General features: G+C 47.1%; 1 long non-coding RNA gene across 1 annotated transcript; it reads left to right on the forward strand.

Moving 5' to 3' along the window:
• LOC120099214 (uncharacterized) lies at window positions 1–24,205 on the forward strand. The gene is made up of 3 exons (XR_015646776.1): window positions 1–344; window positions 2,678–2,780; window positions 23,313–24,205. It is a non-coding gene; the product is annotated as an uncharacterized LOC120099214 (long non-coding RNA).
• The last annotated feature ends 225 nt before the right edge of the window (window positions 24,206–24,430 follow it).

A 24,430-nucleotide genomic window follows, 5' to 3' on the forward strand; every position in this document is an offset into this window, starting at 1 on the left:
AGAGAGGCAGGCCGTAGACTCAGCGGGAAGTCTGGGATGAGAGGGAGTAGCTGGAGGAGGACAGGTTTAGAGGAGGCCCAGCATCCCAGAAGAAGGTTAATGAGGCCCAGGACAAGGGCAGGATGCTGAGAAGTATAGAACCTCAGCCAGGACAGAGGATCAGAAGAGAGTATGAATCCTCTCACAGAGCATGAGCTCATGGGTCTTGTGGAAAGCTCTAAGGGCTGGGAGGAGGCTGGCAGAGCCAGGGGGTACTACCCTAGGGAGAGAAGAAAACTAGGACTGAGAGCCATGCTGTCCTGGGGATGTGGTATTCTGGGAGGGAAGACAGAACACTGAAAAAGGTAAGCTGGGAGGAAGGCAGGAGGTTCAGGGGGCTGGAAGAGGGCAGAGGTTTGGGAGGTAAACAACAGGCCTCAGGAGAGTGGGAGGCACTGAGGAAGGGAGGAGCTAAAAGAGGCCCGAGGGCTGGAGGCTCTGTAGGAGAGGGGGACTGAGCGGACAAGCCCTTTGTATTCTGAGGACAGTCCATAGACAGCAGGAGAAGGGCAAATGGAGGGTGAGGAGGGAAGGAGGTTCTGGAAAAGTAATGGCGCTGTGGGAGGGTATAAGCCCACTGAGGAGAGCAGGAGCCATGGGGGGAAGGGCAAAAGGCTGAGGCAGTGAGCCTGAGGCTAGGGAATCCTGCAGGAGTGGGATCTGAGTCTGAGGAAGGGCAGGGGTAAGGGGAGGAGCCTCAAGGGAGCAGAAGGCTGGAGACAGGGCAGGGACAGAGTAGAAAGGTGGACTGTGGCCAGAGGCCCTACAAGCCGCAGCGTCTATTTGACTCAGAAGGCAGAGGAGAGGGCAGCAGGCTCCTCAGGAGGAAGGCGAAAGAAAATAGATGGCTAAAGGAAGATGGGAGGTTAGGGGAAGTTTAGGGGAAAGAAGGCTTGAGGAAGCAAAAAATCTGGGGGTGGGAAGCAGAACGCTGGGGAGCAAGATGGGAGGCAACAGAGGAGGACAGGGTGGTTTGCATCCAGAGAAAGGAAAGAGGATGGAGGAGGGGAGACTTCAGGGAGGGCAGACATTCTGGGAGGACAACAGCACGGAGCCTTGAGAGGAGGGTAAGACACTAAAGGAGCTCAGATGTGCATTTGTAGGCTAGGAAGCTGATGACAAAGGCCAGGTGCTCAAGACATGGAAGTGACATTGGGAGCTAGGTACCAGATGAATAAGGATGGGGGTGTGTGTGAGGAAATTCTAGGATTCTGGAAGCAGGTAGAAGGCTGGAGTGGAACATTGAGGGGTGTCAGAAGGCCAGAGGAAAGCAAGCTGCCGAGGGGAGGGCAGGAGGCTAAGGTGTAGAGGGGAGGAGGGCTCCTAGAGGATGGGCCGGGTGGCAGGAAACTCAGGACTCAGGAGGAGGCTAGAGAAACACTCAGACCTAGAAGGATGCAGCTAAAGGCTGGTGAGGAGGCCTAGGAGGGCTTAGGAGGTTCTGGACAGACACAAACCATAGGTAGAATGGAGCAGGGCCTAGGTAGGATAGTTGGAGACTCGGGCAGGGGGCAATAGGCTGTTCAGGACCAAAGCTGGAAGAGCAGGGTAGAGATCAGGGAGATGGGCAAGCAAGTCAGTAAAGTTAGATGTTGGAGTAGGCAGATAGCTCAAGAGTAAGGTAGTGGGCTAGAATGGAAAGACTTTAGGAGGGAGTCTATCTGAGGAGATATGTAACAGAAGAGAGTAAGAGTTTGGGGAGACAGGCCCCATGCTGAGCAGGGTAAGAAGGTTGGCAGAGGATAGGATGGTGGGAGGAAGGCAGGGGCTGAGGAGCAGGGTTCAAAGCACAGAAAGGAAAGAAGGTTGAGGGCTGATCTGGAAGACATGTGTACCAGCAGGCTGAGGAAGAAGCTGGAGATGAGCACGGAGTCTAAGGCATATGGTGTGGCAGGAGACTAAAGGAGCGTCCAGGGATGAGGAGGATTACAAGATGCTCATGGAAATGGAAGAAAAACAGAGGGCGGGCTTGAGAGGGCTGTGTAGAAGACAGCATTGGATGGAACTGAGGAGAAGGACCTGGAGGAGGAAAGAGGGATGCAAGGACAGGTTTAGAGGGTGAGGACAGTGAGGAGCAGAGCAGGCTTCTCAGGGGAGGCATGAAGCTGGTAGTAGAAGGAAGGGGTCGAGGAGGAGACAGACCAGAAGCTGTGGGGGTATCTAGGAGCACGAGTTGCAGGGCAAAAGGGGAGGCTAACGAAAGGGCTGGGATGAAGTATACAGCTACAGGGAACAAATGGGAGTGAGAAGAGTCTGAGGTGAAAAGGGACAAGAGAGGGTGAGAATCTGAGGAGGAAGGTACGCAGGATGGGGGTAGAAAGTCAGGGGAGGAGCAGGAAGCTATGGGAAAACTGAGGGACACTAGGAAATGAGAGAGGACTCAAGGGGCACTAGGAACTGGGCAGGGGACAGGAGGCTGGTGTGTGGGGCAAGAGCTTCAGGGAGAATGGGGAGTGACAGGACTCTGGTGAAAGAAGGGCGTTTGGGGTGGGGCTAGGGGACAGAATGCCTGAGAATGAGGACTCAAGGGTTGTAGGAGACTGAGGAAGGGGTCGGAGACTCAGTGTAAAGGGAGGAAGTAGGAAGTAGGATGGGAAGGTGAGGGAACAGGGCAGAAGACTTGGGGCAAACATTGCAGGATGAAGAGGAGGCCAAAGGCCCACAAAAGGGTCTTAGGAAGACTCCAAGACGTCTCTCCAGAAGGACAGATCCAAGGTGACCAAACAAAATGGAGCCTGCGGGTGAGTGTGGAGGCTATAGGAGGTTACAGAGCACTACAGTATACTGAAGAGGGCCGGGGGATGGTGAGGGTGCTGGGGGCTGGGGAGGTCACTGGAGAAGGGCACAAGAGAGGACATGTGAAGAAGAGGGGAGAAGGAACACACAAAAGGGGATAGTGGTGAGCAGGGTAAAGGCTAAGGGTTGGGGAAGAGAGCAGGGAGCTCAGGGACGCTGGAGGGGTGAGCAGTACAGGTAGCTTAGCAGAGTTAGAAGGATGGGGACAGACAGAAGATGGACCTGAGGACATGGTGTTGGAGGTGACAGAATACTAGTGAGAAGAGACAACAGGAGATGTCAGGAGACTCAGCAGGAGGTCCTTTGTAAGGAAAATAGGAGAGTACCAGACTAGAGAAGACCAGGGAAGAGGTGAACTGTCTTATGTGTTGGACTAGTGAGCTCTGGAAATGGAGGAGTCTGGGGGAAAGCAGGCTTAAGGGGATGTCTTAACGGCTGTGGAGGGACACCAAGTCTGGATAGGACATTAAGGAGGCTCAGGGTGAGGGTATCAAGTTCCAGGCGGTCCCCAGAGACAGAACTGGGTGTGGAGAGTGTCACCAGGGATGGAGTCTGAGAATGGGGTCAGCAGCTCTTGAGAGTGTGAGGCTCTGGGACTACAGAAGGGTAATGGGGTTAGAGTCTTAAAAGAGAAGAGGAGGAGCATAAGAGAACAAGCCTGGAGAGGAGGTCAGTAGGAGCATGGAGAGGAGAGCAGGGCACACAGTGGGGTTGCTGGAAACTAAGAGGGAGTGCAGGAGGTGAGCTCATGCCATGGGTAGAGGCCAGAGGTAGGAAAAAGATGGTCAATGTCTAGAAGATTGGAAGTGCCAGCCCTGTGGATAGGGGTAGGAGTCTTCTGCAGCTGACAGGTTTGATAGGAGGAAAGTGTATTCCCAGGCAGAGCGGGACACGGAGGACCAGAAGCTGTCCCAGGGTTCCTAAGACTCTGAGTACCAGACCAGGAGGGTCCAGTTGAAACTTAGAAAATGGAGAACAGAAAGTAGTTTGTCAGAAGGGTATAGGATAGTGTAAGTGACTGGATAAAGGCTAATGCCTGTGCTGAGATGTCAGGAACTTGGGGAGAGGGGGCAATGGCTGGGGATGAATGCAGAAGTCTCAGGAAGTGTGGATCAGAGATTGAGGTAAGGGAGAGATCTAAGTGTCATGGCCATGTAGGGAGACTGGAAAGAGCTGGAGAAGTCTGGGAGGATGGGGAGACTTCATAAGAGGGCAGGAGGCTCAGGGTATGTCAAGGCGGACAATGGAAGATAGGATTTTGAGAGGGAGGGTAATAGGCTAGGAGGATGAAAGAATGGCCAGGTCAAGTTTATATGTCAGGTATAGAGATCAAGTGTCTGGGACTTTAGGAGTCTGTGTGGAAGCACAGGACTTTGACATGAGTGCAGAAGTGTGGGGGGAATTCAGAGACTGCTCTGAGCACAGTACTCCTGGGGTGGGGGGTGTTACACACCAGAAGCAAAAAGACTGGCTTGTAAGGCAGCAGGCACATAGAGACATGAGAAAGCTGGAGGGGCTTAGCAGGTCAGGGAGAAGGACCAGGACCAGGAGAAAGCAGGAATCTATGGTGAGTATAGGAGACTAAGGGAGGAGAAGAAACTTGAAGTGGAAGGCTGCATACTTGGGTTCGAAGCAGGGGGATAGTGACACAGCACGGAGGAAGATCAATAGGATTGGAACAGATAACAGGGGAGTTCACATATTGTCTGAGGAGGTTAGGAGTCTAAGAGGAAAGCAGGGTGGAGTCTAGATCAGGAACCAGGAAGGGTAGTGACTAGCCTAGGTTGGGTGAGAAGAATAAAGATGAAAGATGAATATGAATATGAATGAAGAAGAGTCAAACTTGGGATGGACAGGAAGACTAGAAAGAGGCCAGCTTGCTCTCTAAGACGGGAAGTGGATATATATATATATATATATATATATATATATATATATATATATATATCACTAGAAGGGACAGAGAGTGTGGACCAGAGGATGTGCAGGTGATCAGGAGTCACTGTGAGACAAGGAGAGTAAGGATGTGGGTAGGAGGATGAAGAGTATGATAGGAGGCCTGGCTTTGCCTGTAGGTCTGGGTGATCGGGGTGAACAGGGAAAAAGAAGATAAGTATCCATGAAGGCAGAGGCTCATAGAAAACTGGGATCCTGCTGTACAAAATGGAGCTGAACATCAGGACTACAGTAGGATGGTCTGGGACTGGACATGTGTCTCAGCACTTAGGTCAATGGCTTGCTGTTCCACAGGCCAGGTTTTTGATGGTGAACTCCCACATGGAGTGCACAAAGGTCTGCAACTCCATGCCCAGGGCCTCTGAGGCACCCTTCTGCCCTGTCCTGAGATTAGGCATGCAGGTTTTGCTTAGGACCTACACAGCCATTCTCAGAAAATTCTTAATGATTCTTAAGAGAGGGATTTTTTTTCTAATTGGGAAGGCTTTAGCTTATACCTATGATGGTAGGACTACAGTACTGGAAGGAGTTTCTGATGATTCTAAATTTGGCTTAAAAGAGAATTTGGGGGGAAATTAGGAGTTAGGGTAGAAGGAAGGGAGTAAGGGACAGGTTACAGTGCTATGGCAGGGTAAGCGGGGGTGCTTATAGAGGAATCTGTCAGGGTCAGAGCATGAACTGGTGACTAGGTGTGGTTGGGCAAAGAACTCTAGTGTTGAGATCAAGTTGCCTATTAGGTCAAGAAACAATGGAGGAAGGCAGGCTTGGTGGTGCATGTGTTTAATCACAACACATGGAAGACAGAGGTAGGCTGAGGAGTTCTGGGTCAGCCTGGTTTACAGGTCAAGTTTTAGTACAGCCAGAGCTACAAAGAGAATCCCTGTCTCAGTAAAAAGAAGAAAAAAAAGGAAAGAAGCCAAAGGAAGGAGCAATAAGGGAGGAGGAAGATAGAAGGGGAGGAATAGGAAGGAAAGGGAAGAAGGGGAGGAGAAAGGAGAGAGGAGGGAAGAAGGGGGAGAAAAGATGAGGGAGGAGGAAAAAGAAGAAAGAAGGAAAGAAGAAAGAAGAGAAAGGAGAGAAGAGGGGAGGGGATGGATGAGAGAGAAGAGGGAAGAGGATGGAAGATAGAAGAGGAGCAAGGAAGGAAGTGAAAGGAAGAGGGGGAAGCAGGAAGGACAGCAAAGAAAATTAGAAGGAGGCAGAAGAAAGAAGGAAAAGGAGAGGAGGGATGAAGAAGGAGAAGGTGCAAAAGAGGATAGATGAGAGGAAAGGGAAGAAGAATGAGAAAGGAGGATGAAGAAAAAGTGGGGAGCTGGAAAGATAAAGGAGGAACAGGAAGGAGTACAGAAGAGAAAGGATGAGGAAGAAAAGGCAAAAGAGAGGAGGGAAGAGAAAATACAGGAAAGAAGTGGGAGAAGTGAAAATGAGTTTGAGAAGAAAAGAGGGAACAGTAAAGAAGAGAGAATGAAAAAGATCAAGTGAAGAGATGAAAAAAGAGGGAATAAGGAAAATGAATAGAGAGTGAGAAAGGAAGATAGGAGGGAAGAGGAGGGAAAAGAAAAAGGAGGGGAGGGGAGAAAGAGGGAGGAGGCAAGTGGGTGGAAGAAGAGTAGAATGAGGATGGGAGAGGAAGGATGAGGGAAGAAGGGGAGGAGGAGGCTAGAGTGGAGAAGAAGGAAGAGGAGGGAAATGGAAAGAAGAGAATACAAAGGACAAATGGAGGGAGAATGAGCAGGAGAGGAAAGGGAAACACGAGGAGGGGAATGTAGAACTAAGGAAGAGGGTGGAGGAGGGAAGAGAAACTAAGAGTAGTGAAGATGATGGAAGAGCAGAGAAGAGAGACAAAGGTAAGAAGAATGAGCAGGGAAGATGGAATAGGAGCGTAGAGAGAACAGGAAAGAAGAGGAAGGGCGGAGGAAAGAAGATGGACCAGAGAGGAGAAAAGAAGAGGGCAGAAGAGGGAGAAGGGAAAAGGGAGGAGGGAATAGGGGGAGGAAAAACAGACAAGGAAGGAAGAGAAAGGAAGAAGAGGTAAGAGGATTGCTGAAAGAAGATGAGGCAGTAGAGAAGAGGAGGGAGGAAAGCAGGAGAGAGAGGAGGGAAAGTGATAGAGGCTGGAAGAGGGAAGTGGAGGGCAAGTGAACAGAAGAGAAGAGGGAAGAGGATGGAAAAGGAGGACAGAGGAGGGAAAAGGGGGAAGGAGAGAGTAAATAGGTAAGAGACGAGAAGAAGAAATTGGAGGGAAGGGGGAAAAGGAGGAATGGCGACGGAGGGGAAGACGGAAGAGAAAGAAGGAAAGACAAAAGAAGAGGTAAGAAGGATGAAAAGGGAAGAGGACTGAAGATGAAAGAAGGAATGAGAACAGAAGAGAGAAGAGGCAAGAAGAAGGAAGAAGAAAGGGGAGAAAGGAGGGAAGAGGGAAGAGAAGGGAAATGAATAAGGAGGTAGGGAACAATAAGGAGAGGGAAGAGAGAGAGGAGGGAAGAGGATGGCAGAGGAAGAGAAAGGAAAGAAGTTAAGATGGGAGAGAAATGAAGAGGAAAGTGGTGGAAGACTCGAGTGGGTAAGATAAGGATGATGAATAAAGGGGAATAGGAGAGAGGAGGGAAGAGGCACACGAAGAATGAGAAAGAAAAGGGAAGAAGAGGAATGCGTGAAAAGAAGGGGAGAGGAAGAGATGAGGGAAGGGGATGGAGGGGAAGAGGGACGAGAAGAGAAAGAGGAAGGAAGAAGAGGAAATAGGAAAAAAGGGAGTGAGTGAGGAGGAAAGGGTAGTTGGGGTAGAAAGAGGGAAAAAAGTACAAAGATCTTAGATGAGGGAAGATGTAATATTAGGGAAGAGGAAGAGGGGGAAGAGGGAAATAAGTGGATAAAAGAGGAAAGGAAAGTAAGCAGGATGAGAAGAAAAGAAAATGGAATATGGAAGAGAAGTCAAGAGGAAAGAGGATGACGGAGAGAAGATGAGGGAATAAGAGAAAAGCAATTAAGAGGAAGGAAGAGGGAAATGAGAGAAACAGCGGGAAAAGCAAAGCAAAACAGGAAATAATAGGAAGAGAGAAGAGGAGGAAAAAGGAGTTAGGATGTGAAAAGATGGAGGGAACGAGAAAAAAGTAGGGAGGAGGGAAGAGAAGGGACGATGAAAAGGAGGTAATAGGAAAAAGGAATTAAGAGCTAAGGATAGGGAGGAGAGATGAGGAAGAAGGGAAGAGTAGAGAAGATGAAAGAAGAGGAATGCCTGAAGAGAAGATGTGAAGAAAGAAGGGAAGATGGAAGAGGTAATATGAAATATGAGAGAAGTATGAACACAAGGAGGACAGAAGAGGAGGGAGATGGGAAGAGGAAGGAAGAAGAAGTGGTGGGAATGGGGTTGTAGCAGGAAAAGAGAGTTGAGGTAGGAAGAGTAGGGAACAGAAAATAGAGGGAAGATGAGGGAAGGAGAAAAGGAAGGAAAGATGAGACAAGAAAGAGTGAAGAGAAGGAAAAGAGCAAAAAGGAGGGAAGAGGTAGAAGGTAAAAGATAAGAGAAGATGGGATAGGGAAGATGGACAAGAAAGAAAGAGTAGGACGGATGGATATGGATGAAAGAGGGAAGAGGACGGAGAAGAGAAAGTGGAGAAATGAAAAGAGGGAGGAGGATGGAAAGAAAATAATTGTGAGGAGGAAAGGGGGAAGAAAGACCAAGAGGATAGAAAAAAGAGAAAGGAGGAGGGAAGAGAGAAGAGGGGATGTGGGAAGTGAGGAGGGAAGAGGAGGAGATAGGCACAAGAAGTGAAGAGGAAGCAGGAGGGGGTAGGGAAGAGAGGGGAAGTGGGAAGGGGAGGGAGGAGGCAAGCAATGGAAAGACAGAAGAGAAGGGAAATAAGGAGGTAGTTGAGAAGACAGAGGAGGAAAACAGAGGTTATAGGAACAAGAAGGGAAGAGATAGAAAGGATGAGGGAAAATGAGGGAGAAAGTTTGAGGAAGGAAGAGGAGGGTGAGGGAAGAGAGGAAGGAGGGTAGAAGATGGAGGAAGGAAGATCAGAGCGGAGGGAACAGGAAGGAAAAGAAATGAGGAGGGAAGAGGAAAAAGGAGAGAAGTAGAGAAAAGTGAAAATGAGAGGGAGGAGGGAAGGAGAGGGATGAGGGAAGAGGGAAGAGGGAAGATGAGGTAAAAAAGATGAGTGGAGGGAAGAGGTATAAAAGAAAAGAGGAGGCAAACATGAAAAGGGGTGAGGGAATAGACAAGAAAGGGGAGGGAGTATGGAAGAGGAAAGAAGAGAGAAGTAGGCAAGGGAATGAGGGGAAGAGAAAATGGGAGAGTGGAAAAGAGAGGGGAAAGGAAAGGGGTTGGAGAGAAGAGGGGGGGAAGAAAGGGGAAAAGTGGGAAATGAGAAATGGGAAGCAAGAAGAGACGGGAGGAGAGAAGTGGAGGGAAAAGGAGAAGAGTGAGAAGAGGACAGGTGATAGAAAGGGAAGAGCAGTGGAGTGGGGGTAAAAGGGAAGTGGAGGGAGGATAATTACAGAGGAGGGAAGCAGGGGCTGATGGAGGAGAGAAGGTAAAGGAGAGGCAGGGTTACAGAGAGGATAAAGGATAGATAGTAGGAAGAATGAAAAGTGGGATGAGGAAAGACAAGAGGCAGGAAGATGACTGAGAAGGGATGGAACATAAAAAGGGAGGTGGTCTCAGAGAGACAGGAAGAGAACAGAGAAGGAGAGTAAAGGTAATAATTACAGGTGTGAAAATGGGAAAGGGAGAGAGAAAATACTAGGGAGGATGGCATAGGGAAGAGGAAAAAAGATGAAGGGGAAAGAGGAAGGGCAGGGAAGATCAAAGAGAAAGGAAAATAAAAAGAGTAGGAGGGAGGAGAGAATATGGAAGAGAAGATAACAGGAACTAGGGCAAAAGTGAAGAGAGGAGAGGAGAAGGGAAGGGAAGGGAAGAAAAAGGAAAGGAGAAGTCAAGAGAAAGGAAGATAAAGGAGGAGAAAAGAGGAGAGACAAAGAAGGCAAGAAGAGCAAGGAGAGAACAGGAAGGAAGAGGAGTAAGGAGAAGCAAATTTGGAAGAGGAAAGAAGATGGGAAAGGGGGGAAGGAAGAAGGAGTATAGAAGTGGATGGAGTAGAATTGAGAGGAGAGAAGAGAAGAGAGTATGGAGAAGAGTGGAGGTAAGAAGGGAGGATGGATCAGGTGAAAAAAGGGAAGATGAGGAACAGGGAAGAGGATGGGAGAGGGGGAGAGATCAAAGAGTAGGGGAAAGAAGAGGTGGTAGAAGGAGAGAGGAGGGAGGCTGGAAAAGGACAGAGTAGGGACAAGAGGAGAGGGAGGAAGTGGAAAGTTATAGAAGAAATGAAGAAGGATGGGGCAGGAGAAAGGAGGGAAGTATAGGAAGGAGGGGAGAGAATATAAGGGATAACGGAGGCAAGAAGTGGAGGGAAACAGGAATCAAAGAGGACAGCAGACAAGAAGTAAGGTCCATGGAAGAGGAGAGAGGATGATGAAGTAGAAGGTGGGGAAAGAATGTAAGAGAAGGGAACGGGGGAGAAAAGAGGAAGGAAAAGGGATAATGATGTAAAAAGGAAAAGGTTGGAGGGAAGAAGAAGGAAGGGGAAGAGGAGAGAAGTGAGAAATAAGGGAAGGAAGGATGAAATAAAGAAGCAGAGACAGGCAAGAGTAGGAGGGAAGAGGGGAAAGGAGAAAAGTGTAAGGAGGGAAATAGCGAGGAAGAAAGAAGAGGGAAAAATGAAGGGGAGGAAAAAAGGAAAAGAAGGGTAGAAGTGGAGAAACAAAGGAAGAGGAAGAAAGAGGGAAGAGATGAGAACAGAAAAGAGGGATGGAGAGAGGTGAGAATGCAGGTAAGCGGAAATTGGGAGGAAAGGAGAGACTAGGGAAGAAGAGTAAAGAAAGAATAGGAGGAAGGAGACAATATGGGGAAGAGGAGAGGAGGGAGGAAGGGAGAAGATGAGGGAAGAGGAAGGAAGGTCAGGTAAGAGGGGAAAAAGAAGAGAGGAGAAAAGGGGATGAAAGTGGGACAAGGGAAATGCACAAAGAATAGGGAAGAGGGAAGGGGAAGGAAGAGGAAGTAGGGGTTAAAAGGAATGAGAGAAAAGGCAGAAGGATGGAACAGAAAAGAGTGGGAAAGAGGACGGAAGAGAGGAGTGAAGAGAAGAGGAGGGAGGAATGAAGAGAGATTATGGAATAGACAGGGTTAGCAAAGGGGAGAGAAGAGGGAAGAGGCAGAGGAGGAGAGAGGGAAGGGAAGAGGAGGGAAGAAAATGAAGGAGGGTGAATGGGAGGGGAGGAGGAGGAGAAAGAAGGGAACTGTGAAGAGGAGAGAGTAGTTAAGAAGAGGATGCAGGTGAGGATTGAAGAAAGTAGAAGACAGAGGGGACTGGAGAAATGGCTCAGCGGTTAAGAGCACTGACTGCTCTTCCAGAGGTCCTGAGTTCAATTCCCAGCGACCACATGGTGGCTCACAACCATCTGTAATGGGGTCTGGTGCCCTCTTCTGGTATGTCAGAAGACAGCTACGGTATTCTCATATAAGTAAAAAAAATCTTAAAAAAAAAAAGAAGACAGAGGAGGAGAGTACAGGGATGGAGGGAAGAAGAAAGGTTGGGAGGAGGAAAGAATCAGAAGAGGCAAGTAGTTGGATGAAGGAAGACAATTGAAATGGACTAGAAGAGAAGAAAGAGGAAGGTAGAGGGAACAAGACAGGAGAGGAGAGGAAAGAGGAGATGTTGGTGATGGGAGGGATGAGGAGAAAGGAGGATGGGGAGAAGAGCAGGGTGGGGAGAGGAGACAAAAGAATTAAGAGAAGAGAAAAGAATAGGAAGAAAGAAGGAGGAAGAGGGAAAGTAATAGAGGAGGGAAATGAGAAGTGGAGATAAGATGGATGAGAAGAGAAAAGGAGAGAGGACTGATGAGGATACAGAAGAGGAGATAAGGAAGAATTTGAAGAGGTAAGCAAGACGATGAGGCAGGAGGAAATTTGGATAAGGAAGCAGGGAAAGAGAAAAGGGGGGAAAGTTTTAAATGGAGCAAAGTGGAAGTGAGAAGACGGACTGAGAAGGAGGGATGAATGCATGGAAGTGGAGGGAGGAAGAAGAAGGAAGACAGAAGAGGAGGGAAGAAGATGGAGAAAGGAAGTGAGAAGAGGAAGGTAAAGGAGGGAGTAGGGAAAGCAGAAAAGGGAAGAGGACAGAGGAGAGAAGAGAATGGAGAGTGGATGAAAGTGAAAATGGCAGGGAGGAGGGAAGAGGGATGGGGAGGGGAGAGTAGAGAAGAGAAAGGAAGAGCCACAAGAAAGAAAGGAGGGAAGAAGAAAGCAGTGGAGGAAAGCAAAAGGGAGAAGGAAGATGGAAGCAGAGAAAAGGCATAATAGGAGGGAAGGAAATGGGAAAAAGGGAAGGAGGTGGAGGAAGGAAGAGGGGGACAGAGGAGATAAGAGGGGGAAGGGAATGGAGGAGGGGGAGAGGGATGGAAGTGAAGTGCGTAGAAGGGGGAAGGGAATGGAGGAGGGAAGAGAATAAAGGAGGCAAGGTAATAGAAGAGGGAAGAGGGGAGGAGACAGTAAGAAGGAGAAAGGAAGAGAAGAGGGAAGAAAGAGTGGAAGGGAGGAGAAAAAGAGGAAGAAGAGGGGAAGAAGAAGGAATAGGGAAATTGAAATAGGGAAATGGAGCATGGAAGGAAGACGAGGGTGTAAAGAGAAGAAGTTGGAATCTGAGTTAAGAGTCAGGAAAAAGAAACAGGTGGGAAGATGGGACAGAATGAAGGAGAGGAACAGGGTAGAGGAAGAGTCAGGGAACAGAAGGGAAGTGGGAAGGGGGGTTGAAGAGATAGAAAGAGTAAGGAAGAGGAGGGAAGAGAAGAGTGCAAGTAAGAAGCTTGAGAAGGGAAGAGGAGTGAAAAAGAGGGATAAGAGTCAAGTGGGAAGAAGTGGGAAAACAAAGAAACAATAAGGAGGAAAGAAGAGGGCACATGGAAGAGAAGGGAAATGGGAAGTGGAGTCTTTTGTGATTTTTGTTGCTATAAAAAGAATTCTTGACCACAGCAAGTCTCATAAAGGAAGAAAATGAGAGTTGTTTTACAATCGAGAGATTTTAGTCCATTACTGTAATGGCATGAGACTTGACAGCCTGCAAGCTGAGACTTACTCAGGTGGATTGGGGGGGAGGTTGAAGGCTGACACTGGACCTGGCGTGAGCATTTGAAGCCTCAAAGCCCACACCCAGTGACAGAATTCTTCCAACAAGGCAACACCTAACCAGATTACATCTCCTAAGAAGACCACTCCATATCACCCTATGGTGGTCATTATGATTTAAACCAGCACAGGGAGGCAGGAAGAAGAGAAGTGAATAGGGTAGGGGAGCAATGATGGAAGAAAGAAGATGAAGGAAAAGAAGAGGGGAACAAGAGGAGGACAAGAGAAGAGAAGAGAAGAGAAGAGAAGAGAAGGGGATGAGTGGGGGAAATGAGTAGAGAAGAAATAGGAAGGAGTAAAGAAGACAAAGACTGTAGAGAAAAAGGAAAGGAAGTAAACAAGAAGGCAAAGGAGGAAGAGGAGGAGGAGAAAGAGGAGGAGGAGAAGGAAAAGATGGGTCGGATCTACTGGAGGGAAGAGGGAAGAGCAAAGATGAGAGAAGAAAAGAGAGGATGGAAGAGAAGCAAGGAATGAAGAGGAGGGAAGAAGGTGGAGAATAGAAGAGGAGGAGTAGGAATGCGAAGAGGGGCCAGAAATAGGATGTAGTGCAGGCAAGGGAGGAGAATGGGAAAGACTGATAGGAAAAGTAAAAAAAACGAGGGAGGAAAGGAGGACAGAAGGATGACAAAGCAAGAAGAGACCTGATGAATAAAGAAGACACAGCAATATAGAAGGAAGATTTGGGAAGAATAAGAAAGAGGAAGGAATACAGAAAAAGTAAAAAGGGAGAAGAGAATGCAGGATGGACAAGTGAGGGGGGCAAAAGGGATGAAGACTGTAGTGGAAAGTGGAGAGAAGAAGGAAGAGGAGAGAGATGAGAGAGATGAGGAGAGAGATGAGGAGAGAGATGAGGAGAGAGATGAGGAGGAGAGAGATGATGAGGAGAGAGATGATGAGGAGAGAGATGATGAGGAGAGAGATGATGAGGAGAGAGATGAGGAGAGAGATGAGGAGAGAGATGATGAGGAGAGAGATGAGGAGAGAGATGAGGAGAGAAGGGGAAAGTGGAGAGGTAGAAAGGGGAGCAAGGAGAGAAGAAAGCAAAACCTGGAAGGGAAAGGTGGAAGGAAGAGGGAAGATAATGGAAGAGGATGGGAAACAGAAGAATTCAAAGAGATCAGAGGGACAGGGAAGGAAGAGGAGGGAAAAGGACAGAACAGGGTTGAATGGGGGAGAAGAGAGAGGGCAGAATAGGAAGGAGGAAGATGGAGGAGTGGAGAGGATGATGAAGGGAAGATACGGAAATAGGAAAGGGGAGGAAAAAGGATGAAGATTAACGAAGGTGGCTAGAAGAAGATAAAGAAAGAAGATACTGAAGAAGAGTTGAGATAAAGGAAGAGAGGAAGGAATAGGAGCAAAGAAAAGGGATGGAAAAGAGAAGAGGATGGAGGGTTAAGAGATGGGAGGAGGGAAGGGGAGGAAGCAATAAAAAGAGGAGCAGGGAGGATGGAAGAGGGAAGTGGGAAAGGGAGGAAGGTGGAAAGTGGAGATGGGGAAGAGGAGAAAAAAAGGAAAGAAAAAAGGAAGAAATGGGACACAGACAGGACAAGAAGGGATAAGAAGAAGAAAGAGAATGAACCGGAAAGGTAAGGGAGGAAGGAAGACTAGAAAGAGAGAAGAGGAGGGAAGAGAAAATAGGACTTAAGAACTAGGAGAAAGGAAGATGTTTCGAGAAAGGCAGGATGGGAAGGAAGTGGGAAGAGGAAGGAAGAGGAAAGGAATGTAGGAAAAGGGAGAGCAAAACAGGGTGGGTGGTAGATGGAGCATGAGAGAGTAAGATGGAGGAGGAAAGACCAACTGAGGAGAGTGGGGAAGGAGTGTTGAAGAAAGATGAAGGAGAAGAGAGAGGTAGAGGGAAGAGGAAAGAAGAGGAAAGAAAAGGGAAATACAATGAAAAGGGGACAAAGAGAAGAGAGTGAGGAGGATGGAGGAAACAAGAGGGTAGAGGAGGACAGTAAAGAATGGGAGGAGAGAAAAGTGGGGAAAGTAGAAGTAAAGATAAGTTGAAAATGAAAGAAAAGGGGAAAGAGAAGAGGGAAAATGAAAGAGGGAAGGAGGAAGAAATAGGGAGGAGGAATGAGAAAAATCTGAGGGAGGATGGGAAGGGCAGAAAGGTGAATAAAAAAGATGGGGAGGAAGAATGGAAGTGTAGGGAGTGGAGTAGAGGCCTGAAGAGGAAAAAGGAGAGACGATGGAAGAGAAGGATGGAAGGATGGGGAGGGGAAGGAAGGTGATCAACAGTGGGGGGAGAGAAGAGGATGAAAAGGGAAGGGACTAGACTAGGGCAGTATAAAGAGGAGAGGAGGGAAGAGGGAAGAGGGAAGAGGAGAAAATAGAAAAAGGGAAGGGGGAAAAAGAGAAAGGGGATGAGGAGAGAGAACAGGGAGCCAGGAAGAGGAGGGAAGAACAAAGGTGATAGTGGATTGAGGAGGGAAGAGGGTGGAAGGATAAACAGGATAGAAGAAGGAAGAGGAGAAAAGAAAGACAGGTGAGTGAGAGGAGGAAAAAAGGGGGTAAATAAGAGGGGGAGAGAGGAGAGTAGAAGAGGAGGGAAGGGGAATTGAAGGGAAGAGGAAACAGGAGGAAGAACAGAGAGGGAAAGATGGAGGAGAAAGAAGGGAAGAGGATGTAAGATTCTGAATGTAGGAGGGAAGACTGAAGGATGGAAGAGAAGGCAAGGAGAGGAAAGAGAAAAGGAGGAAGAGGCTATGAAGAAGACGGAAGAGAGAGGAGAGTGAAAGGAGGAGGAAAGAAGGAAGAAAAAGAGGGGGAAGAGGGAAATGAGAAAGCAAGGAAGTGAGAAGACAAAAGAGTTGGGAAGAGGATAGAGGAGGGAAGAGGAGAGAAGTGAGGGAGTAGGGAAATAAAGGAGCAGGGAAAAGGAGGGTTGAAGAAAGAAGGTGGAACTGGGAAGAGGAGGGAAGGGCAAGGGAAGGTGAAAGCATGAGGAAAGAGTGGGAATAAGAGAAAGAATGAGGAAGGAAGTGGATGGAGGAAAGAAGAAGAGGGTGGGAGAAAAGAGGACAAGTGTAGAGTAGGTGTAAGGGAATAGAATGAGAGAAGATACAAGAGGAGGGAGTGGAATTTGGAGTGGAAGGAAAAGAAAGACATTCAGTGGGTGGAGGGAGGAGGGAATAGGAAGGAGGAGAGATGAGAAAGTGGAAGGAAGAGGAGGAAAGAGAAGAGGAAAGAAAAGGGAGATGGGGAGGGGATGAGAAAGGAAGAGGAAAGGAAGGAGTATTAAAGAGAAGGAAGAAGTGAAGAAAGGGGAGCAAGGGGAAAAGAGAAAGAGTGAGTAGTGGAGGAAGGGAAGAAGAGGAAGGAAGTGCAAAGAGGAAGGAAGAAGAAAGAGGAGGGAAGAAGAACGAAAGGAGAGAGAGGAAAATAGGAAAATGAAAAAGGGAAGAGTAGGGAGGAGCCATTGGAGGGAAATGGAGAAGAGGGGGGAGGAAAGAAGAGGGAACAGAAAGCCGAGGAAATAGAAGGGAGGAGAAATGAGTGAAGAGAGAGGAAGGAGGAAAGTGGAGGATAGAAGGAAAATGAAGGAAGGAAAGAAGAGGAAGGAAAGGCAGGAGGGAAGAGAAGGGAGAAAGTAGAAAGAAGGGTGGAGGGGAAAAACGGAGGTGGAAATTAGAGGGGACAGAAGGAAAAAGAAAAGGCAAAAAGGAGAAAGAAAGGAGGGAACAGATTGGAGGAGAGAATAGGAAGGAGGAAAGAAATGAAAAATTAAGGAAGATGGGGAGGGGCGAGGAGTGGAGGAAATTGGAGGGAGAAGGGAGGGGGAAGAAGAGGGAGTAGGAATGAAGGAAATGAAGGGAAGCTGATGGAGTAAGAAAGTAGATGGAAGAGGGAAGTTGATGGAGGAAGGAGAAAGGAAGAGGAGGTAGGAAGAATGGAAAGGGAGGGAAAGGGATAGAAGAGAGGGGAGGTGCAGGAGTGAGGGAAGAACAAGGAGAGGTAAGAGGAGGGAAGAGGGAAGCAGAAGGAAGAAATATGAAGTGGGAAGAGGAAGAAATATGAAGTGGGAAGAGGAAGAAATATGGGGTCAAAGGGGAAGAGCGAGAAAGCATAGGGAGGAGGAAGAGGAGATTGAAGGGAAGAGAAAAGAGTTTAGGAGTGGTTAGAGGAAGGAAGAGGGAAGAGGAGGGAAGAGGAGGGAAGAGGGAAATGGACGAGAAGGGAGGGGGATGAGCAAGGAAGAGGACAGAGGAGAAAAGAGGTAAAAAGAGAGATCTGGAAAGAGGAGTAAAGAAGGAAGGAGAGGGAAGAGGTAATAAGATGTGAAAAGAGGAGAGCAGAGGGGGAAGAGAGAGGAGAGGTGAGATAAAGGGATGAAAAATATGAAGGATGTGGAAAGAAGAGAGAAGAAGGAAAGGGGGAGAAATACTAGGACAGAAGAGGGAAGGGGAGGAAGGGGGATGGAGGAAAGAAAAGAGAGGATAGATCTGAGGAAAGAGAACAAGAGGGAAGAACAGAGGAGGGAGGAGAGAAAGGAGGAAAGTTGAGAGAAGACATAGGTGAGAAGATGTGAAAGAGAATGCAAGATGGAGGATGAGGGAAGAGGATGGTAGCGTCTTCTTATTCCATTTTCTCCTTCCTATTCCCTTTTCCAACCTGTTCCTGCCTCTTCCCTTTCACCTTTTCTAGAGAAAAGAGATGGATTTGAAAGAGGGAACAAGGAAGAGAGAGAAGAAATAGGAAGGGAAAGAGAACAAAGAGGGAGAAGGGAGATGAATATGAGAGATGGGAGGAAGAAAAGGAGAGAGGGAAGATCAGGGAATCTGGAAGGGAATGGAATGGGAGGGAAGAGGAAAGACGATGGAGGAAGAAAGAGAGGTGGGTAAAGGGTAGAGGAAGAATGGGAAAGGAAAGAGGGAAGGAGGTGGTGAGGGAAGAAGGAAGAAGAAGGAAGGGGGAGGACAAAGCCAAAAGAGGGAAAATGGAAGAGGAGGTGGGGAGGAAAAGGATTGGTGAGAAGTGGAGGAAGGAGAGGAAGGAAAAGGATGCTAGAAAGAAGAACAAAGAGGAGACAGTAGAGAAGAAGAGGACAAGCGAAGGGGAGTGAGTAGAGTGAAGAGGGAGAAATAGACTGTAAGATGAGGTGGGGTAAATGGAGAGAAAGAAGGTGGAAGAACAAAGAGGGGGGAGGGAGCAAGGGAGAGACAGACAAGGGAGACAGAAGGAGGAAAAAGAACTAAGAATGAAGAAGAGAGACAAGAAAAGAAAAGGGAGGAAGTAAGGAGGGAAGAAGAGGAAGTGTAAAAGAAAGAGGATGGAAAAGACAGGAAGGAAGGCAGTGAGGAGAAAAAGGAGCATGAGGAGGAGAAAAGGAAAGAGGTTGGAGGGAAGTGGGGAAGAGGAGGCAATAGGAAAGAGTAGGGAAGAGGGAAGACATTGGAAGTAGGACTACGTGGGAGTAAGGAACAGAATAAAGAAAGGAAGAGGGAAGCTGTAGGGGAAAAAGAAAGGAGAGAAAAGGGGAATGTAGGGGAAAGGGAGAAGAGGAGGAAGTAGGAGACTGAAGAGCAGGGTGGAAGGGGAAGAATGAAGGAAAAGGAGGGAGAAAGAAGGAGTAGGGGAGAGGCAGAATGGGGAAGAGGAGTATTAAGAAAGAGGGGCAAGAAAAGAAGAGGAGGGAAGAGGAGCAAGGAAGGAACAAGACAGAATGGGAAAGAGGAGGAAAGAGGGGGAATGAGATGCATGGAGTAAGTAAAGTGAAAGGAGAGAAGTAAAGAAGAGGTATGGCAAGGAAGGCGAGAATGGAAGTACAAAGGGGAGGGAAAACAAAAGTGGAGGGTGGAAGTTAACAGAGGGAAGCAGAGAGAAGAGAGGAAGTAGGGAAGTGAATGTAGGGGCAAGAGGAAAATGGAGTGAAGAGGAGGAAAGTAGAAGGAGTAAGGAAGAGTTGGGAGGAAGGAAGAAGACGGAATAATACGAAGTACAAAAAGGGAAGAAATGGAGGAAGGGAAGAAAGAGGAGAGAGAAGGAAAACTAGAAAAGGGAATAGGTAAGAGGAGGATGGAGGGAATATGACAGAGGAGGAAAGAAGCCTGAACAGAAGAGGAAGGAAGATGGAAAATGAAGCTCAAAAAAGGAGGAAGCACAAGGAAAGAGGGGGAAATATGAAGAGAAGCAGTGAGGGATAAAAAGGAAAAGGAGGGAGATGGGAATCAAATGGAAGAGGGAAGTGGAGGAAGAAGGGGAAAGGGGTGAGGAAGAGAAGAGAATGAGGCAAAGAGGACAAAGGACAGAACATGGAGGGAAAAGAATTGAAGGGATGGGATGAATGAAAAGAAAAGAGGAAGAAATGGGATAGGACCTGAGAAAGGAATCACAGGAAAGAAGAAAAGGAGGGAGAAAAGGGTGGGGAGGATCAAAGAGCATGTAGTATAACTGGAACTATGGAGGATGAAGTGATCAAAAGGAAGATGGTGGAGGAAAAAGGAGGGAAGAAGTAACAGGGTGAAAGAAAGAAGAAGGAAGAGAAGGAAAGAATAAGCAGGAGGGTAGAGCATGGAAGAGTGAAGAGGACACAGGAGAGAATAGGAGGGACAAAAGAAGAACAGAAAGAAGTAGAAGAAGTGGAGTGGAGTAGAAGGAGGAAGAATGAGATAGAAGAGGAGGCAAGAGGAAAGGGAGGGGAAGAGAAGAAATGCAGGAAGGGGATGGAGGAAGGGAGAGGGAAGACAAAAGAGGAAGAAGGAGGGAAGCACAGAGAGGAGAGAAAAGGAGGAAAGAAGGAAGGAGAAAAGAGGAAGGGAGATGAGGAAGTAAGGAAAAGGGGAAAATGTCAGGGAATAGAGAGAAAAGAAGAGAAGGTAGGAGGGAAGAGAAGAAAGAAGAAGTGGGAGTAAGGAAAGCAGGAACAGGTAAGAGGAGGGAAGAGGAAAGAGGAAGATGGAGGGAGAAAATTGGGAAGGGAAGAAAGTTAAGAGGAAGGAGGAGGGAAAGGTAAGGAAGAGAAATAAAAGGGATGAAAGAGTGGGGAGAAGACAAGAAGGAAAGATATAGGAGGAAGGAGGTTGGAGAAAGGAATACAAGGCAAGAGGAGAATGGATGGAAGAGGAGGGAAGATATAAGAGGACTGAAGAAGGAAGTGTAGGGGGAAGTGATGATGCGGGAAGAGAAGAATAAAGGAAAGAGGAGGGTAGTGGGAAATGGAGGGATGAGTGAAGAGAGATGATGAGAAAGTAGGAGACAGGAAAAAAGAGGAGAGTAGAGAAAGGAGGAAAGCGGGGAGAAGGGCACAGAGGTGGGAGGAAGAGGAAGAAGGTAAGAAGACGGAATTGAATGAGAAACAGAAGGGGAAAGAGGAGAAAATAGGAAAAATGAGTGAAAATGGTAAGAGGTCCAAGGAGGAAAGACATGGGAAAAGAGAAGAGGAAGGAGAGAGAAAGTGAGGGAGGGGGGAAGAGCGGGAAGGGTAATGGGAGCAGGGAATGAAGGAGAAAGAGGAGTGCTGATTGAAGTGATGGGAAGACAAAGGAATAGGTAAGAGGGAAATAGTGAAGAGCAGTGGTGAGAAAAGAGAAGGGAAGAGGTAAAGAGAGAAGAGGAAAGGAGATGTGACTAGGAGAGAAGAAAAGTTAAGGGGAAAGATAATGGAAGAAAAAAGGGTAATAGAGGGACAAAGAGAAAAGAGAGGGGGAAGTTGGAAAAAGAATAGCAGGCAGAAGGAAAAGGGAAGTGGAGAGATGAGGGGGAGGGAAAGGTAGGGAGCAGGAAAAGAAGAAAAGGCAAGAAAGGAGAGGGAAAATAGAAGGTAGGAGAGATTAGGAAGGAAGAGGAAAGAGGTGGGAAGAGGGAAGAGTTGAAGAGTGTGGTAGTTTGGATTTTGGGCAGTATTAGGATATATAGCCTTGCTGGGATGGCTGTGACCTTGTTGAAGGAAGTATGTCACTGTCAGAATAGGCTTTGAGGTACTATGCCAAGCTCTGCCCAGTGAACAAGAGACCCTTCTGGCTGCCTGCAGAAGATGATAGCTGCCTTTAGATCAAGATGTAGACCTCTCAGCTCCTGTAGCACTGTGTCTGCCTGCATGCTGCCATCCTTCGAGCCATGGTGATATGGACTGAGCCTCTGAAACTGTAAGCCAGCCCCAATTAAATATTTACCTTATATGTGCTGCCTTGGTCGTCCTGGCTCTTCACAACAATGAAACACAAACTAATACAGAACTTGGTACCAGGGTCTTTGGTATTGCTGTGATAGCCCTGGTTATGCATTTGTTTGGAGGAATGTGGATTTTGGGACTTTGGAAAAGAGTGGAATGCTTTAAATGGGGCTTAAATGGGCCATTCTAGTAGAAGCATGGGAGACACATGATTTGAACTCTGGGCCTGGCTCAAGAGGTTTCAGAGTAGAAGAATTACTAGTATGTAGCCTGGAGATTGTTCTTATGAGATTTTGGTGAATAATGTGACTGCTTTTTGTCCTAATCTGAAGAGACTGCCTGAGGCTAAGTTGAAGAGATTCAGATTGGTTGCATTGAGGAAGGAGGTCTCAGAAAAGCCTTGCATAGACTACCCTGTGTTTCATTCTAATGAAGAGTATTTTGATCAAGCATAGCAAACTTAGAAAGGAAAAATATGAAATATTAGGTTCAAGATTAAAGGGGTACCAGGAAATGAAATAGAACTAAATCCTATGTCCTAGGATATTAAATGGAATTAAGGGACTGGTGACTTCAGGGCAGTATCCCACCCAGCTAAGATGATTGTTTATACATTTCCAGTCAAACAATGGATAGTTACATCTTCTTATACATTATTATGACCTGCTTTTTGTTTTTATTTGGACATATGCAAATATGACAATGTGTCTTGAGATTATGAGTGTCAAATTGATAAGGGAAACATTGTGATGGCTGCTATTCTTGGTTGGCAACTTGACTATATCTGGAATGAACTACAATGCAGAACTTGTAAAGATTTTGTGAAAAGGTAAAGCTAGGCTTAGGTTCAGGTGTGGTGGTTCATGCCTTCAATCCCAGTACTCAGGAGAGGGAAACATGGAGATTTCTGAGTTCGAGGTCTTTCTACAGAGCAAATTTCAGTACACCCAAGCTTAGGCAGTGAAAGACTTGGAAAATAAGAAGGTAGGGATGATAATGGAACAGAGGGGTGAGAAGCATATCCAGTTCCAGTCCCAGCAAGCAGAAGAACTGGGAAGCTTTAGCCATGTGGCTCTGGTTTTAGCATCATAAGTAGAAGGGGTTTCTGGGAGAGTTGTTGCTGGTTAGCTGGAGCTAAGGAATTAGTGTCATTAAAAATAGACCAGCATCACTGAGGTGAATTCTGAGAGCATAGAAAAGCTGTCTTCCAGAGATAGACATCATAACCACAGCTGTACTTGTAAGAATCATGAAGGTGGTACTGGTTTTGAAGGCATGAAGGGGGTCATGGACAGTAACTGAGGCTTGGCACTGGGAAAGTCCAGGAAAGGCCATTGGTGAAAATGTGCAGACTCAGTTCCAGTTGACTTCTAAGAACTGAAAGGGTCATTCTAAGATGTTGAGGCTTGGGCACAATAAAGAGCACCTATGAGGAACTATTGGTGAAGCCTACCTGCGCATAAGACCCCAGTATATTGGAGATGTCAGTAACATGGGGGGTCTACCAAATCTAGTAGCAGCAATGGAATGGAGTTAACCAGATGCCAGAGTGCTACAGAGGGCAGAGCTGGAGAAGTGACCCAATCCCTTTGGAGGAGCCCAGAAGATTATGTACGGATACCAGACATTGGAACAGGAGGCTATAATGTTGGAGTTGCCTTAGAGACATGAATATGTTAGAGATTCCAGATCTGTGGTACCCCTGCTAAAAGTGACAGGAACCAGCCCAAGGGATAGAATTGTGTTGCAGTCAACAAAACTGAAAGGAATTGGACATCAGACATGGAGATGCAGAGTTTGGAGTTCATCCAGCTAAATTTTGGCATTGGTCCAGTATTTCCTCACTATGATATTTTTGAAATGTTAATATATATCCTGTGATGCTGGAAGTATGTGATTTTCTTTTTGATTTATAGGGGATTACAGTTAAATGGTTGCGTAAATCCCAGAAGAAATTTGAACTTTTAAACATTGTTGAGACTGTAAGGATGTTTGAAGTCGAATTGAATGTATTTTGCATTATGCTGTTGCTAGGTATGGTCCCCATAGACTCATATGTTTGAAGAAGCCTATGAAGGCTAGCAGGTGGGATGTGGAAGTTTGAATATGCTTGGCCCATGAGAGGTGGCACTATTAAGATTTATATGTACTCTTGGTGGAATATGGGTGGCCTTGTTAGATGAAATGCATCTCTGTGGGAATGGACTTTGAGTTTCTATGTTCTAGCATTGCCCAGTGTGGAAGAGATACTCCTCCTGGCTGTCTGCAGAAAATGGTCTCCTGGCTGTCTCTGCTCCTTCAGCACCATGTCGGCCTGCATGCTGTCACGCTTCTCACCATGATGATAATAGACTGAACCTCAGAAATTGTGAGCTACCCCGATTAACTATCTTTATATGCGTTGTCTTGGTCAGTGTCTCTTTATAGAAATGAAGCCCAAACAAAGAAAAGGATGGAAGGGGACCAATAGAGAAAAGAGAAGAAAAAAGAGAAGAGGGGGAAAAGTAGGTCAAAGGGAATAAGAGAGACATGGGGAAAGGAGCAAGAGTAGGGGAGGGAAGGGGGGAGGGGGGAAAGAAGTGGTAAGAGAAACCAGGGGGTAAGAGGAGAGAGGAGGAGTAAAGAAAGAAGATTAATGTTAGTGGTAGAGAAAAGAGGAAATGGAAGAGAGGGGAAATGATGGAAGAGAAGACATTAGTAGGAAGATTGGAAGACAAAAGAAGATGTTAGAAGGATGGCAGAGGAAGAGGGCTAAAGAGGACTAAGAAGTGATAAGAACAGAGGATGGAAGGACAGAGAAGAAGAAAAGGGAAAAAGAGGGAAGAGGAAAGAGAAGAGAAATGAGGGAGTAGGTAGGGAAGAATAGGGAGGAGGAAAAAGAAGAGAGGAGGAAAAGGGGATGATGGAGAAAATGGAAAGAAAGTTAAGATGGAAGAGAAAGGGAGAGGAAAGAGAGTGGGGGAAGAAGAGCATGAAACATGAATGAGGAAGGCGAGGCAAGAGGAAGGAGGAGAGAAGAAGTAAGTGGCCCAGAGAAGGCCGGAAAGTAAGAGTAAGAGGAGGCAGGTAGATAGAGGAGGGAAGAGAGGAGAGGAGGAAAATGAAAGAACAATTAAGAGAAAGAGAAGAATGAGAAGGGAGGAGGAAAAGGGAGGAGAAAGGAAGAGAAAGGAGGGAAGAGGAGGGAAGAGAGAAGGAAGGGGTGGGTAAGAGAACTTATGGAAGGGGAATAGGGCAAAAGGGAGCAGTAGACAATAGAGCTGAAAGAAGTGTGTGAAGATGAAAGAAGAGGGAAGATCAGGGAAGAGGAAGGAAGAGGGAGAGGAAAGGAAAAGTGAAGTTAC

This window comes from Rattus norvegicus, chromosome X (genome assembly GCF_021556685.1).
Source record: "Rattus norvegicus strain SHRSP/BbbUtx chromosome X, alternate assembly SHRSP_T2T, whole genome shotgun sequence".
Lineage (NCBI taxonomy): Eukaryota > Metazoa > Chordata > Mammalia > Rodentia > Muridae > Rattus > Rattus norvegicus.